Source organism: Grus americana, chromosome 1, assembly GCF_028858705.1.
Source record: "Grus americana isolate bGruAme1 chromosome 1, bGruAme1.mat, whole genome shotgun sequence".
Taxonomy (NCBI): domain Eukaryota; kingdom Metazoa; phylum Chordata; class Aves; order Gruiformes; family Gruidae; genus Grus; species Grus americana.
This window is the reverse complement of record NC_072852.1, coordinates 55,524,599-55,535,780: the sequence shown is the minus strand read 5'-3', so window position 1 is coordinate 55,535,780 and position 11,182 is coordinate 55,524,599. Positions and strand designations below refer to the sequence as shown.

General features: G+C 52.5%; 1 protein-coding gene across 2 annotated transcripts in view; it reads left to right on the top strand.

The window, feature by feature from the left end:
• The first annotated feature begins 1,756 nt into the window (after positions 1-1,756).
• Positions 1,757-11,182, top strand: part of GRIN2B (glutamate ionotropic receptor NMDA type subunit 2B) — a 208,393-nt gene continuing 198,967 nt past the window's right edge. The window contains exons 1-2 of one of the 2 annotated variants that reach the window (XM_054813050.1): positions 1,757-2,106; positions 2,894-3,333. The gene's annotated coding sequence lies outside the window, so the exon portion shown is untranslated. Of the gene's footprint in view, positions 2,107-2,487; positions 2,576-2,893; positions 3,334-11,182 lie in introns of those variants that run through there. The other variant, XM_054813051.1, reaches the window with a different exon arrangement.

The following is an 11,182-nucleotide window of genomic DNA, read 5'->3' as shown; positions in this document are numbered from 1 at the left end:
GCTTTGGCTAATATGTCTTCCATTTTTACTGAAATTAGAATGAAAAAGATCATAGTCACTTTTTTTAAACATGCCTAAAAATGTTAGGAAAATCTTTCTAGCAGAACAGACCTTACCAGCACCCTCGGGAAGATCCTGGCTGTCGAAATTAAAATCTTGGTGTCTGCTTTTGGCAAGGAGCTCAAGCACAGACTGGTATTGCTTGTGGTCACTGCAGCTACATGAAAAATACCGTTGTACACCCACTGTACATGGTCACGGAAATTCATTCAAGTTCCAGATGGCATATTGATACATACACGCGATGCTGCAGCCACATTGCCATCCATAACCTCCCCTGCAGACCAGCAAACCCCGTTTGAACCATGTGGATGGATTCTGAGGTACAAACTGGCAGGACTGGGGGGGTTGAGAGCAGGTCTGGAGCTGCTGTGGTGCTTTCCAGAGGCTTTCCTCCCTCAAGAACCATATCCATGCTTTACCCTGCGGATACCTACCTGCAATGAAGGGCCAGCACTGAGTGCTTGGCTGCTCACTGGAGCACAGCTCTTCGGCATGTGGGATCTGGCCCTCCTTGCCTGTCTTTTGAGGGGTACCTTCCTCACCTCTCCTAGACACAGCGCATGCCTAGGCAGGTACAGGCTACTGTGTTTTCCTTGGAGGATGCTTTCAGTGAGAGGGGTGCAAAGGCTGGACAATGCAGCCTGCATCAGCACCAAAGCAGAGCATGCGGTGTTGGTCTTGGGGTCTGATTTCCTCCAGGACTAGTGTAGCTGGCAGGGCAGCATGGAGAGGGCTTTCCTCATTGCTCTTGTCTCTAGAGGGTCGCCAAGGCCCAGCTAAGCCCTTCCAAACCTCCTACCAAAACCCAGCCAATGGCAGGGTGGGCGTTTGCGACCCTAGAGCGACTACATACCCTGATGGGTGCACTTAGCATGTCCACTTGGAGCGGTTCTGCCTTGTTACCCTCTCCAGCTTGCCCAGGTTTGGGGCAGACTTCCCTTAGGACCACTTTGCAGTGCTGCAGAGGGCAGGTGGGCGCTCTCTGCTCAGGCCACCCAGAGCTGAACCCAGGCACGGGAGGGGACAAGGACAGATCCGTGACCGCAGAGTGGATTGCGCTGCAGGGGCAGGGCTGAGGGCACCCTGCGTAGCAAGGGCGCAGACACCCGTGGGCAGGGACGAGCGTGCAAACACACGTTGCTTTCTGTTCAGACTGATTTCTTGTTGCTTAGCTTCCAGGGGCCTCTGAGAATAGCAATTAAAGTACCGGGCTTAATTGTGGAGTATCCAATTTGGATATAAGCATTATCACTGTTCTCTTTTCTTTTTGTTCAGATCCAATTCCTCTGCCTGCTTGCTGGTTGGGCGCCTGTTCCTTTCTTCTTATTATTACTATTTTATGGTTATTGTTAATATATATTTTTTAAAGCATTCCTTCTCTCGGTCGCTTCCAACCACGCGGGTCGCGGTCCCGGGGGGCGGACCCACGGAGCCCCGGGCTGTTCCCGCGGAGCTGCGCGGCGCTCGCCCCGGCGGCTGCGGCTGCTGCTCGGCCCCGGCCCGGCAGCAGACACCGGTGCTGCCCGCGGCTCGGCGCCCGGGCACGGGCTCCCCCTTCGCCCCCCCTGGGCGTCGGAGCCTGAGACCTGCCCCCTCCGGCGGCGGGGAGGGGTTCATCTCCCGTTCCCCGCACGGTCTCTCCTCCTCCTCTCCCCCCGTTTTTCCCCACTGCTCACTCGCACAGCCTCCTCCCCCTCCCCAACCGAGCCTTGATTTTTTTCCCCCTCCCCACCATTTTCCGCGTGTATATTTTATTATTATTAATCATCAAGCTGCTTTATTAGTTCACCTTCCCGTGCTTTCTCCACCTTCGGGAAGCGTTCTCGGAGCTTTTATATTGCAGGGGATATATTTTTTTTTTAAAATGTATTTTTAGGGTGATGCTCTGAGCACTTCCCCCTCCCCGCCCTATATCTCCTACCCTGGCAGTATCAGAGAAGAGACCGAAGAAGTTGAGCATGTCTGAGGTGGATCAGCCTTGCAGGGAGAGAGGGAGGCAGTAGCTGCTCAGAGCAGCCAGAGTGCTTGAAGCAGGATTTGCTGGTATGTATGTGGGTCTGTATTTTATGACAGCTGTAAGTGTGAATTGTTTTCCGTGCGAGATGGGAGGGGAAAGGAAAAAAATACCTGGGAGTTCATTAAATAAATGCCTGCATAGCTGTAAACCCTGTCCGCGTGTGCTGGAGGTGATGGTGGGGGGAGACCTCCAGCCATCAACCCACCTCCTAGGAAAAAAAAAAAAAAAGAGCCCAACCCAAACCCCAGCGAGCCAAGGGTTGTGTTCCCGGGGGCGATGGGGGAGCCGCGTAGTGCAAACCGGCCACGTCGCAGGTGAAACAGCCCCCGCCGTGGCAGTGCGTGTGCGTGTGTGTGCGCCCCGGCTGCGCGGAGCGCGCCCCACGCTGCCCATTGAGCCGATCGCGGCGGGCAGCGGTGCCGGCAGCACTGCAGAGGGGTGGGCACGGCCCTCGCCAGCCCTCCGGGGGCTGGGCCCGGGGGTGGGCGAAATGCTGTGCGTGCGTGGGGAGGGGGCCGCGGGGGGGGGGGGGGGGGCTCGCTTGCTTTCTGCGATTCACATCGCGCCCGCTTTCCCGTCTCGTATGCATGCCTATCCCGGGAATGGTGTAGTCAGCCCGTATCTGAATTATTTATAGACTCGTGCCAGCTGTTTTTTTTTTTTAATTTTTTTTTTTAATTCCGCTTGTGTGCACTGTTGGGAAATGCGTTTTGCCTCCCTTTCTTCTCAATATATTAATGTCTTTGTTGGGGAGCGGTTTTTATCCCCTTCAGACCCCTCTAATACAAAATTGATGCTTATTTTTCCCTTCAGGAGGGGGACGCTTTGAGGATAATCATGCTTCACAGAAGAACGGCACCGACCTCCAGTTGCTTTACACACAACCTCCTCCACTAGGGCTCCAGGAAAAAAAAAAAAAAGAATAATTATAAGAATAATCATTAAAAAGGCGAAAGGAATGCTTACTCTGGAACCTGCATTTGACGATCCTCACCACTCGCGCTGAATATCCTCTGAAGTGATTCTCTCCGGCTTTTGAATTTGCACCGCTTCAAGACGCAAGATTGCCACAAAGAATCCTCTATTTTTTTAACAGCCAAATAGGATTTTTTTTTTAACTCATTCCCCCACGTTTGTCCCCCGACCCTTATTCTTCTTATGTGGATATGCAAGCAAGAAGAGGATACTGGACATTCCCAACATGCTCTCTCCCTTGATCTGTCCGTCTAGAGGTTCTGCTTCTACAAACCAAGGTAGGGAAATTCCTGTTTCTGTGATTTTGCTGGCAGCTCATTTTGGTTCACAGGTTTGCCCAGGGAAGACCACTCACGGTAGAACAAAAGGTTTACGGATGCTGCTCTTAGAAGCAGATACAGGAAAAAAAATAAAATACGGAGGAAACATTCACCAGACATGTTGATTCCCTCTTGGATCATCAAATAGGACGTGAAGAGAAGGCGAGAGGGATGCTTTGAGTTACATACCACGTCGTGAATCGGGGGAAAGTCCCTTGTGAATTTTTTTTTGGGGTGGGCAGGTGGGGTCGGGGGAGACACGAGAGGAGGAACATGGCTTTGGAAAGGGGTGAAAACGAAGATAATTCACATCCACCCACCCATCCATCCATCCACCCATCCGCAAATTGCCTCTTTCCTTTCACTGGTCCAGCGGCTCCTTGTCATGCTTTGATGTGAAAATAGAGCTCATTAGGAATAAACAATACGTAGAAACCTGTTTGTTGCCGAGGAGGGTGGTGCATTACTTAAAACCCACGCCGGCCTCTCGATCGTGAGCGGCCTAACGCGGGGGCCGGGGCCGGGGCCCCGAGGGGGGGCCGGGGCCGCCCCTGGCACCGCGGCAGGAGCCCGCCCAGCGCCGGGGCGAGTGCGCCTGCTTGCGTGGAGGTGAACGGCTATTTTAAGTCCAAGCACGTCAAGAGACTTAACCTGAACCTACGAGGCGCTGTATTCAGACAACTTCACGGGTTTTAATTTATCCCCGTCCCCCTGGTGCTGTCAGCTGCCATCGTGGCCCCTCTCCGCCGCCTCCCCCCCGCTCCCCCCCGCCCCCCTGCGCCTTACACCCCGCGTCCCCACGCAGGCAGCCCCTTCCCCAGCCCACTTGGGAGGGATGCAAAATGGCTATCGTGCCGCTCGGCTGTAGATACGCGAGAGACACCGGTGCATCCCGACCGTAACGTGACATGTGAGTCTTTCCGTAAGATGGTGGCAAGACAAAGGGAGCGGAGCGCCGGGGGGTGCGGGAGCCCGCTGCCGCCGCGCCCCGCCGGGAGCGCCGGGCACAAGGTGTTGAACGTCTCGGGGTTATTTTAAGCCTCAGCTCGTGCCCTCTGCGCCGCTTCGCCCGACACGCGTGGGGCTGCGCGCCCCCACGCCGAGAGAGAGGCGGGGGGAGGGGGGCAGAGGCGAGCTGCTGCACCCCTTCCCCCGCCCGGGGCGGACCCCCACCACCCCTACCCTCACCGTGAGCCCCCCGCCTGGGCTCCCCCCGACCCTCCTGCCCCTGACTGTCGTCCCTACAGCAGACCGGAGGCCTGGCAGTGGGCGGAGGGAGGCATTACAGAGCAAGGGGCTCACCCCACAGCAGGAGGAAGAGGGAGGGGGGCGGCCCCCCAGCCCTGCCGTCGGGCGAGCCGGGGGGCCGGGGCGGCGGCGGGGGCCCCCAGCCCTAGAGGAACCCGGAGCACCGTGCGGCGGGGGCGCGCCTTTCCCACCCCCTCCCTCGCCTTGGTCCTTCCAGTGGCTCTTTCCCACATTTCTGAGGGGGGGTTCGTCGGGCTATTGTTAAAAATCAGGAGCGGTTCCCTTTCGAGGGGTTGAGAGCCACCTTTCCTGCCATATTCTGGCTGTGCTTCTATAAATATCTAAGGCTTCCCAGGGTTTATCGGCGCCTGGATCCTCCCTTCCAGAGCACTCCCTCCTTCCCGCTCCCTCCGCAAGTGGGAGTAGAAAGTTTACCTGTGCGGGGAGGAGGGCGTGTGGGAGCCTTTCTCCCGTTTTCGGGAGGAATTTCTCAGGCTCCCGGCTGCTACCGGATCCACCCGGGAACCCAGCACCGCCCGGGGTGGGGGATTGTAGCCCCTTCCCTCTGGTCTCGTTTACCCGTGAGAGCCCCTAAAAGCACAAGCCCCGGGGCGGGGGAGATGCCAGCAGGGCCCGGGTGGGATGCATGGCAAGGGGAGAGGAGGGCAGATGCTGAGCGAGCCCGGCTCAGCCCCTGCTCTTCCGTCCCCCGCCCCGGGTTTTGCAGGCAGATCGGAGGGAAGGAGAGAAATTTGCCTCGGGTGTCTGGCAGGGGTGCAGCCCCCGGCAGCCGGGCTGGGCTGTGTGCTCCCCTGGAGAGAGGTGCCCAGCGCTGCCTGCCACAGCCGCCAGCCCAGCCTGCCGGGCACTGAGCCCAAGCAGGTGCCACGTCCCTGCCATGGCCCTTCCCGGCTGTGACCTGGGCCAGGTTTGGGCAGAGGTAGAGCAGGGTGGATGGGAGTTGGGGAGGGGTCTTGCAGCTTTGATGCTCAGCTGTGGGGGTAGGGAGCATGGGCCCAGCTTCTCATCCTGCCTTTACCTCCCAATCTCTTTTGCTGCTACCTTTACCTGGGACTTTTCCTTGCATTCTTTGCCAGCTCCAGTATGGGCAAAAGTAGATGCCCTCTAATATTGCCCCCCCACTATCAATCACAGCTACCTCAGGCCTTGCAAGCAGTGTAGGGAGGGACAGCTGGTCCCCCCTGAGCTGACCCTTGGGCAGGCAGGGAGGGCTGAGTATGCAACATCCCCAGCTCATGGGGCCCCGGTGCTGCCCCACTGCCCAAGGCCTTGGGGAGCAGAGCAGGGGCATGGCACCCTGGGGTGTGGGGTGATCTGGTGTGCCCCAGCTGCAGCACTGGAGAGAGTGGCAGTGTGTGTGTGGGTGCAGGTTGCTCTGTGAGATGGGAGGTGTGGGTATGGGCGATTTTCAAGTGCTCACCCACGCCAACCCCAAAGCAGCAGCTCACGTCGCCTCCGCATATCCTGGTTTTTGCTGGTCCTCGATCACACCGGCTTGTCTCCTAGTCCTGGGAGGGGGTCTCAGGCAGTTGGGACAGGATGGAGCAGGTTGAGGGTGGAGTGGGAAAACAGCCTGGAGGTGGTGAGATGTGCTTCAGCTTCCTCTTGGCTCTGCCTTTGGTACGCAGGGGCAGATCTCAGCAGGGAAAAGGAAAGAAGCATGGTTAAAGCCTCTACTCCTCTTCCTGGGGACCCTGGGCTCTGATCTGGTGACACACACCTGCTGCACCAGCCTGGTTCAGCCTGCACCAGTCCTGGTGCCTCTTGTGATCCCTTTGTCAGTGAGACTACAGCTGGACAAAGGAAGGTGTCAGGAGCAGCCCCAGCAGAACCCAGGGCAGGGTTCTCAGGATACCTGTGTTAATGGCTGAGGTTTATGTTGTACCTGTGCATGCAAGAGCATGAAGAGATTGTGGAGAGATGGAAAATACAGAGCAGGGGCAAAAATCCCAACCCTCCATCCTCATCTAATAATTTAGCCTTTGACTTGTTTTATGCTAAGTTTGGATTGCCAGCTGCCCCTGTGTAAAACCCCTGTCAACCTATGAACCAGCACCCCATCCCCAAGCCCTTGCCTACAGGGGGAAAAGGTGGCAGCATTGATTTCTGGTTTTCATCTGCTGTTGGAGCTCAGCTGGGGCTGTTTCTTGTGCTTGGTTTGGAAGAGGGCAGGTGGACCTCGTCTCCTGTGCCAGAGCCATTCTGCGCTAGCGCATGGAGCTGTGCTTGGATTCCCACGCCGGACTCGCGTTGCCTAGGCTGGCACCAGGAATCGGTGTCTCTGCAGTACCATGTGGGAGGTCTGGATTTGATTCCCAGTGCTGTTTTCTCATTCCCCAAGCTGGCAGAAGATGGGAGCGCTGTACAGACAGCACTGCTTGTCGCTGCAATGGGCTCCATTCCCCGCTCCTGTCTTTTGCTCCTTAGGATGCGCAAAATCTGCCTGTGAGATAGTCCAGATTGAGGGCTGGTCCCTTGAGATTTAATCTTCTCAGACTTTAGGGAGGCCACGGCTCTACTCTGCCTGTACTCTACTTATCAGCATGGCTTGGCGGGCAGCGGGGAAAGGGAGTTATCTTGCAGTTGGAGAATATGCAGAGGTTTTTTAATTTTTTTTTTCTTTGTATAAGCTGCAATTTATCACAAAGGAATGGATTAGTTAATAGGAGAGATGGACTAGATGATATTTTTGAGAGACGGCTCCACGTATTGTGATTGCCTAATCTACAATGGGATGCTGGTAGCATCTGCTCTGCCTGACATCAAGGCTGTAGGACTGCCTGAATCTTTTGTGATTCTGTGATTAGCCTTCTTCAAGATACATTTATACTTGATAGAAAAGCAGGGAGTGGTTGGGAGAAACATGGCTGATAAGTTATCTGCTATTACCCTGATCCGTCCTCCACCCATCTGTCCACAAGAATTCTTTAAACCACGGTGAATCAACTTATTCATTTCGTTGCTTCACCACAGTCAGATGGACTAGCTACTGCCCTGGGTGGCTCCCTGCATAAGATGAAATGGCAGTTTGGAGATCGCAGCACTGAAATATGTGGAAGGGGAACTAGAGGAAAATAAGATAATTAAAGCTAAGCATGGCCCTCCTGCTACCACTGCCTTGTCCCTTCTTCTGAGCCTTGTGTTTCTCCTTCAGCTAAGTGTGTCATAACGGGAAGTAAAAAGACCGTTTCTCCAGCCATGAAGGTGGCTCCACCATCCCTCTGACTTATCCATCTTGCTTGTCTGTTCATCTGAAGAGAGGAGAGGAGGTTCTGGGCAGGTATGGACTGGCACTTGCTCTGGCAAAATTAATGGCATGGTGCTAACTGCCCGAGAACCAGGAGACTGACTCAGATGGGTTAAATGTCCAAGCTACCTTTCATGTTGGGAAAAAAAAAATTCCTAATGAACCCACCCTTTATAGTTCAAGAACTCATGGCTTGCTTAAGCTGCAAACCACCAGCTCCCAGCTAGAATCGTGCATCGGCCTGTGAACTGATGTGTGTAAAAGTCGACCAAGTGCCCGGTGGTGATTTGTGCAAACCAGGCAGCATACCTCCATGCACCTGAGGTCACCTGCAGAGAAAAAAACCTCCCTATGTGCTCAGGAACAAATGCATGGCACTGGGCAGTGTGCAAACTGTGCTGCGATCAAGTCAATTCAAACCACGGCTAATTTGGACCTCTTGAGGCAAGGCTGCTTTTTTAGTGTTTTCTTAGAAGCAGGAGAGAACGCTGGCTCTGGACAGGAGGAGGGACTAGCTTCTCTTTCTTTAATTTTTACACATACACTGAATATGCTTAGTGCGAGGGGAATAAAAATATTGCTTTTTCTGTACTCAGGGCCACTAAAAAAGGGGAGAGGGACAGGGTATGGGTTCTGAAACTCACTGTCAGCTGATACTTCCTAATGCAGAGGGTATTTGCACACTGTGAAGTATGCTGGGTGGCTCTCTTCCCTTTCACTCAAAGCAATCAAAGACTCTGTTTCAGAGCCACCAATACAGATGGATTGATTAAGCATCTGGGGAAAAAGAGAAATTACAAATGAGAGTGCAGTTACTGGCTCAAAGTGAAAGGGATACTAAGCTGAGACCTCTGCAACATTCACTCCCCATACCTCTAACCCCATCCACAAGGAAGGTTCAAAACTGAATAGAGTCACTGAAAGTGGCTCAGGTAAAATGTTAGGTTGCCAGCTCTGAACACTGAAGATGTTTCTGTATTCCCAGAGCACATACAGTGTCATTAATATTGGTGTGCATGGTTGTGCTGAAACATTTATAGGGAAGAAACACTTTTAGGGGAAAACTGGGAATTTGGCCTTCATGGTCTGTTTGGTGGCTTGTCTCTACTGATTGCTCATCCACCAGAACAGGTGTGGGGCCACCAGTTTATCTGACCTGAATAATTCATGGGACATTATTCTGTCACTCTTGCTCACCCCTGGCATGCTAGGCATGTAGGAGCTCATGTCCAGTTAACTCCATGTGACAAACCTGTAAATTACTTCTCAAGGTAGCAGTCAGCCTATGCTACTTTGACTGTGTGTAGCTATCTAGTGAAATGGGAACGATTCTTGCTTACTACACTCCTAGACTGGATTTGAACCACTTATCAAGAAATTCATCACTTTAGCTACCACCATCCTCTACTGGACCTGCTGTCCAGCCCATGTGTGAGCTCCGTATGCAATCATTGTTTGTTCAAAATGGTGAAATGATATGTCTAACACCTATTTAGAGATGTGGTTAAGCCCTGCTTTGATAACTGCATTCTGTTTGGGGGCCGCACTTCTAAGAGAGAGAAGGACTGGGGAGAGTGTGGGGGAGTGAACAAAGACAATGATCACAGATCAGAGAAAACAAGACCTGTAAAGAAAGGTTGGGAGAGCCAGGCAAGCTCAGTCTGGAGAAAAGACAACTGTGGGTGGATACCTAACTGTCTGCAAATACATAAAAGACCGTTACAGAAAGAAGACAGGGGCCAATTATTCTCATTAGTCACTGAGGACAGATCAGGAAATAAATGAGTTTAAGATGAAGCACAGATTAAACATCAAATTAAATGTTTACTGCAATAATAGTTTAGTGACAGTAGAAGATGCTGATAGACGTGACAGAATGGCTGTGACTGAAGATATTTAAAGCTAGGTGTAGGTGCTGAACTATCAGGATTTCGTATCTAATAAAGTCTGTCTCCAGTGAACCATAGATCATGATATTTGCATGCCTAACCAAACATCTTTGGAAGAAAGATAATGAGGTGGATCTGTTCTGTGTGCAGGAGGGAGGGACTGACTGACTGAAACCCTCCCCACCTGAATGGGTTTGGCCCTGTGCCCCAAATCTCGTACGGTACCTGTAGGAGTCAACATGACGGTGGTGACTGGTGGCACAGCTTGAGCATATCGGGAGCTCCCCAAAGATGTCTGGTTTTCAAAACCTCTGGTACGTTGTGACAGCACGTCCTGTCCTGGGGGACGGCTAGAGCTTCAGTACAGAAATCTGTGCAGGAGAGACTTACAAATCTGTCCCTTGCGAACAATGCTTTAGCATTTGCAGACGCAGTTCTTGAGTCCTGGGATAAGTTGGGCTGTTCTAGATTGAGACCACGTCCCTTTCATTAAGAAGCTTCACCCGTCTGTAGCCGTTGCTTTCAAGGCTTTACACTATCACAGCATCTGAATAGCTAGTGTGCCAAAACCCGATACTGCAAGGGGAGGTGACGTATATCCTCACATACTGAACAATGTGAAAATACACGCCTTGCTATTTCATGATGTCATTCTTTTGTCTTGCAAGATGAGCTACAGTTTAAAGGTGCCTTCTGTTTATTCACCTTTGCTGCTTCCAGAGGATAAAATGGGATTTGGGGAGCCACGAGCATCGTGGTTTCTGAGAATCGTCACTTCACTAACCAGCCTTCACAGACGCGCCTCTGTGCTCTGAGTTGGAGGAGCTTCCTGTGCATGGTTGAGGTTTGGATGGGAGGCTCTGTTAATGCGTTCAGAGAGGGGTGTTCCTACTTAGGGTCGGTAGAGATTCCTCTGCTGGTAGCTGAGAGGGCTGAAAGTGCCATTTTGAGACTGTGAGTTTGGCCAGCATTGGGAATGTGCTGTGTGGCCTAAAGCCTATGCCAGTTTATATCCTCCTGCGCATCAGCAGAAGTGGGAATTATGGTACAACCTTGCTGGTGGATTGCACCTTTTTTTAGCAGAGCAACAAGCGTGTAATCCTGACCTCTGGTGTTTTTTGTAAGAATCAGGAGTTTTCTATACAGGTGTCCAGGACAAACTCAAACTCAAATGGAGGAAACAACACAATAAGCTCTCTTTTTTATTATACTTGGATTTAACATTTTTATTTCACCTCTTCTCCTGATCTCTTAGTTAGGGTCGCCATGCACTGCTGAGGAGCTAATACGCACAACTCTTTCATGTGGATGCAGTTTCTTGCGTGTATGACCTCTGAGGAATTTTGAGGATTTTGCAAAAGGAAACGCATGTAAAAATTTTTAAGTTCACTATTTCAAAACA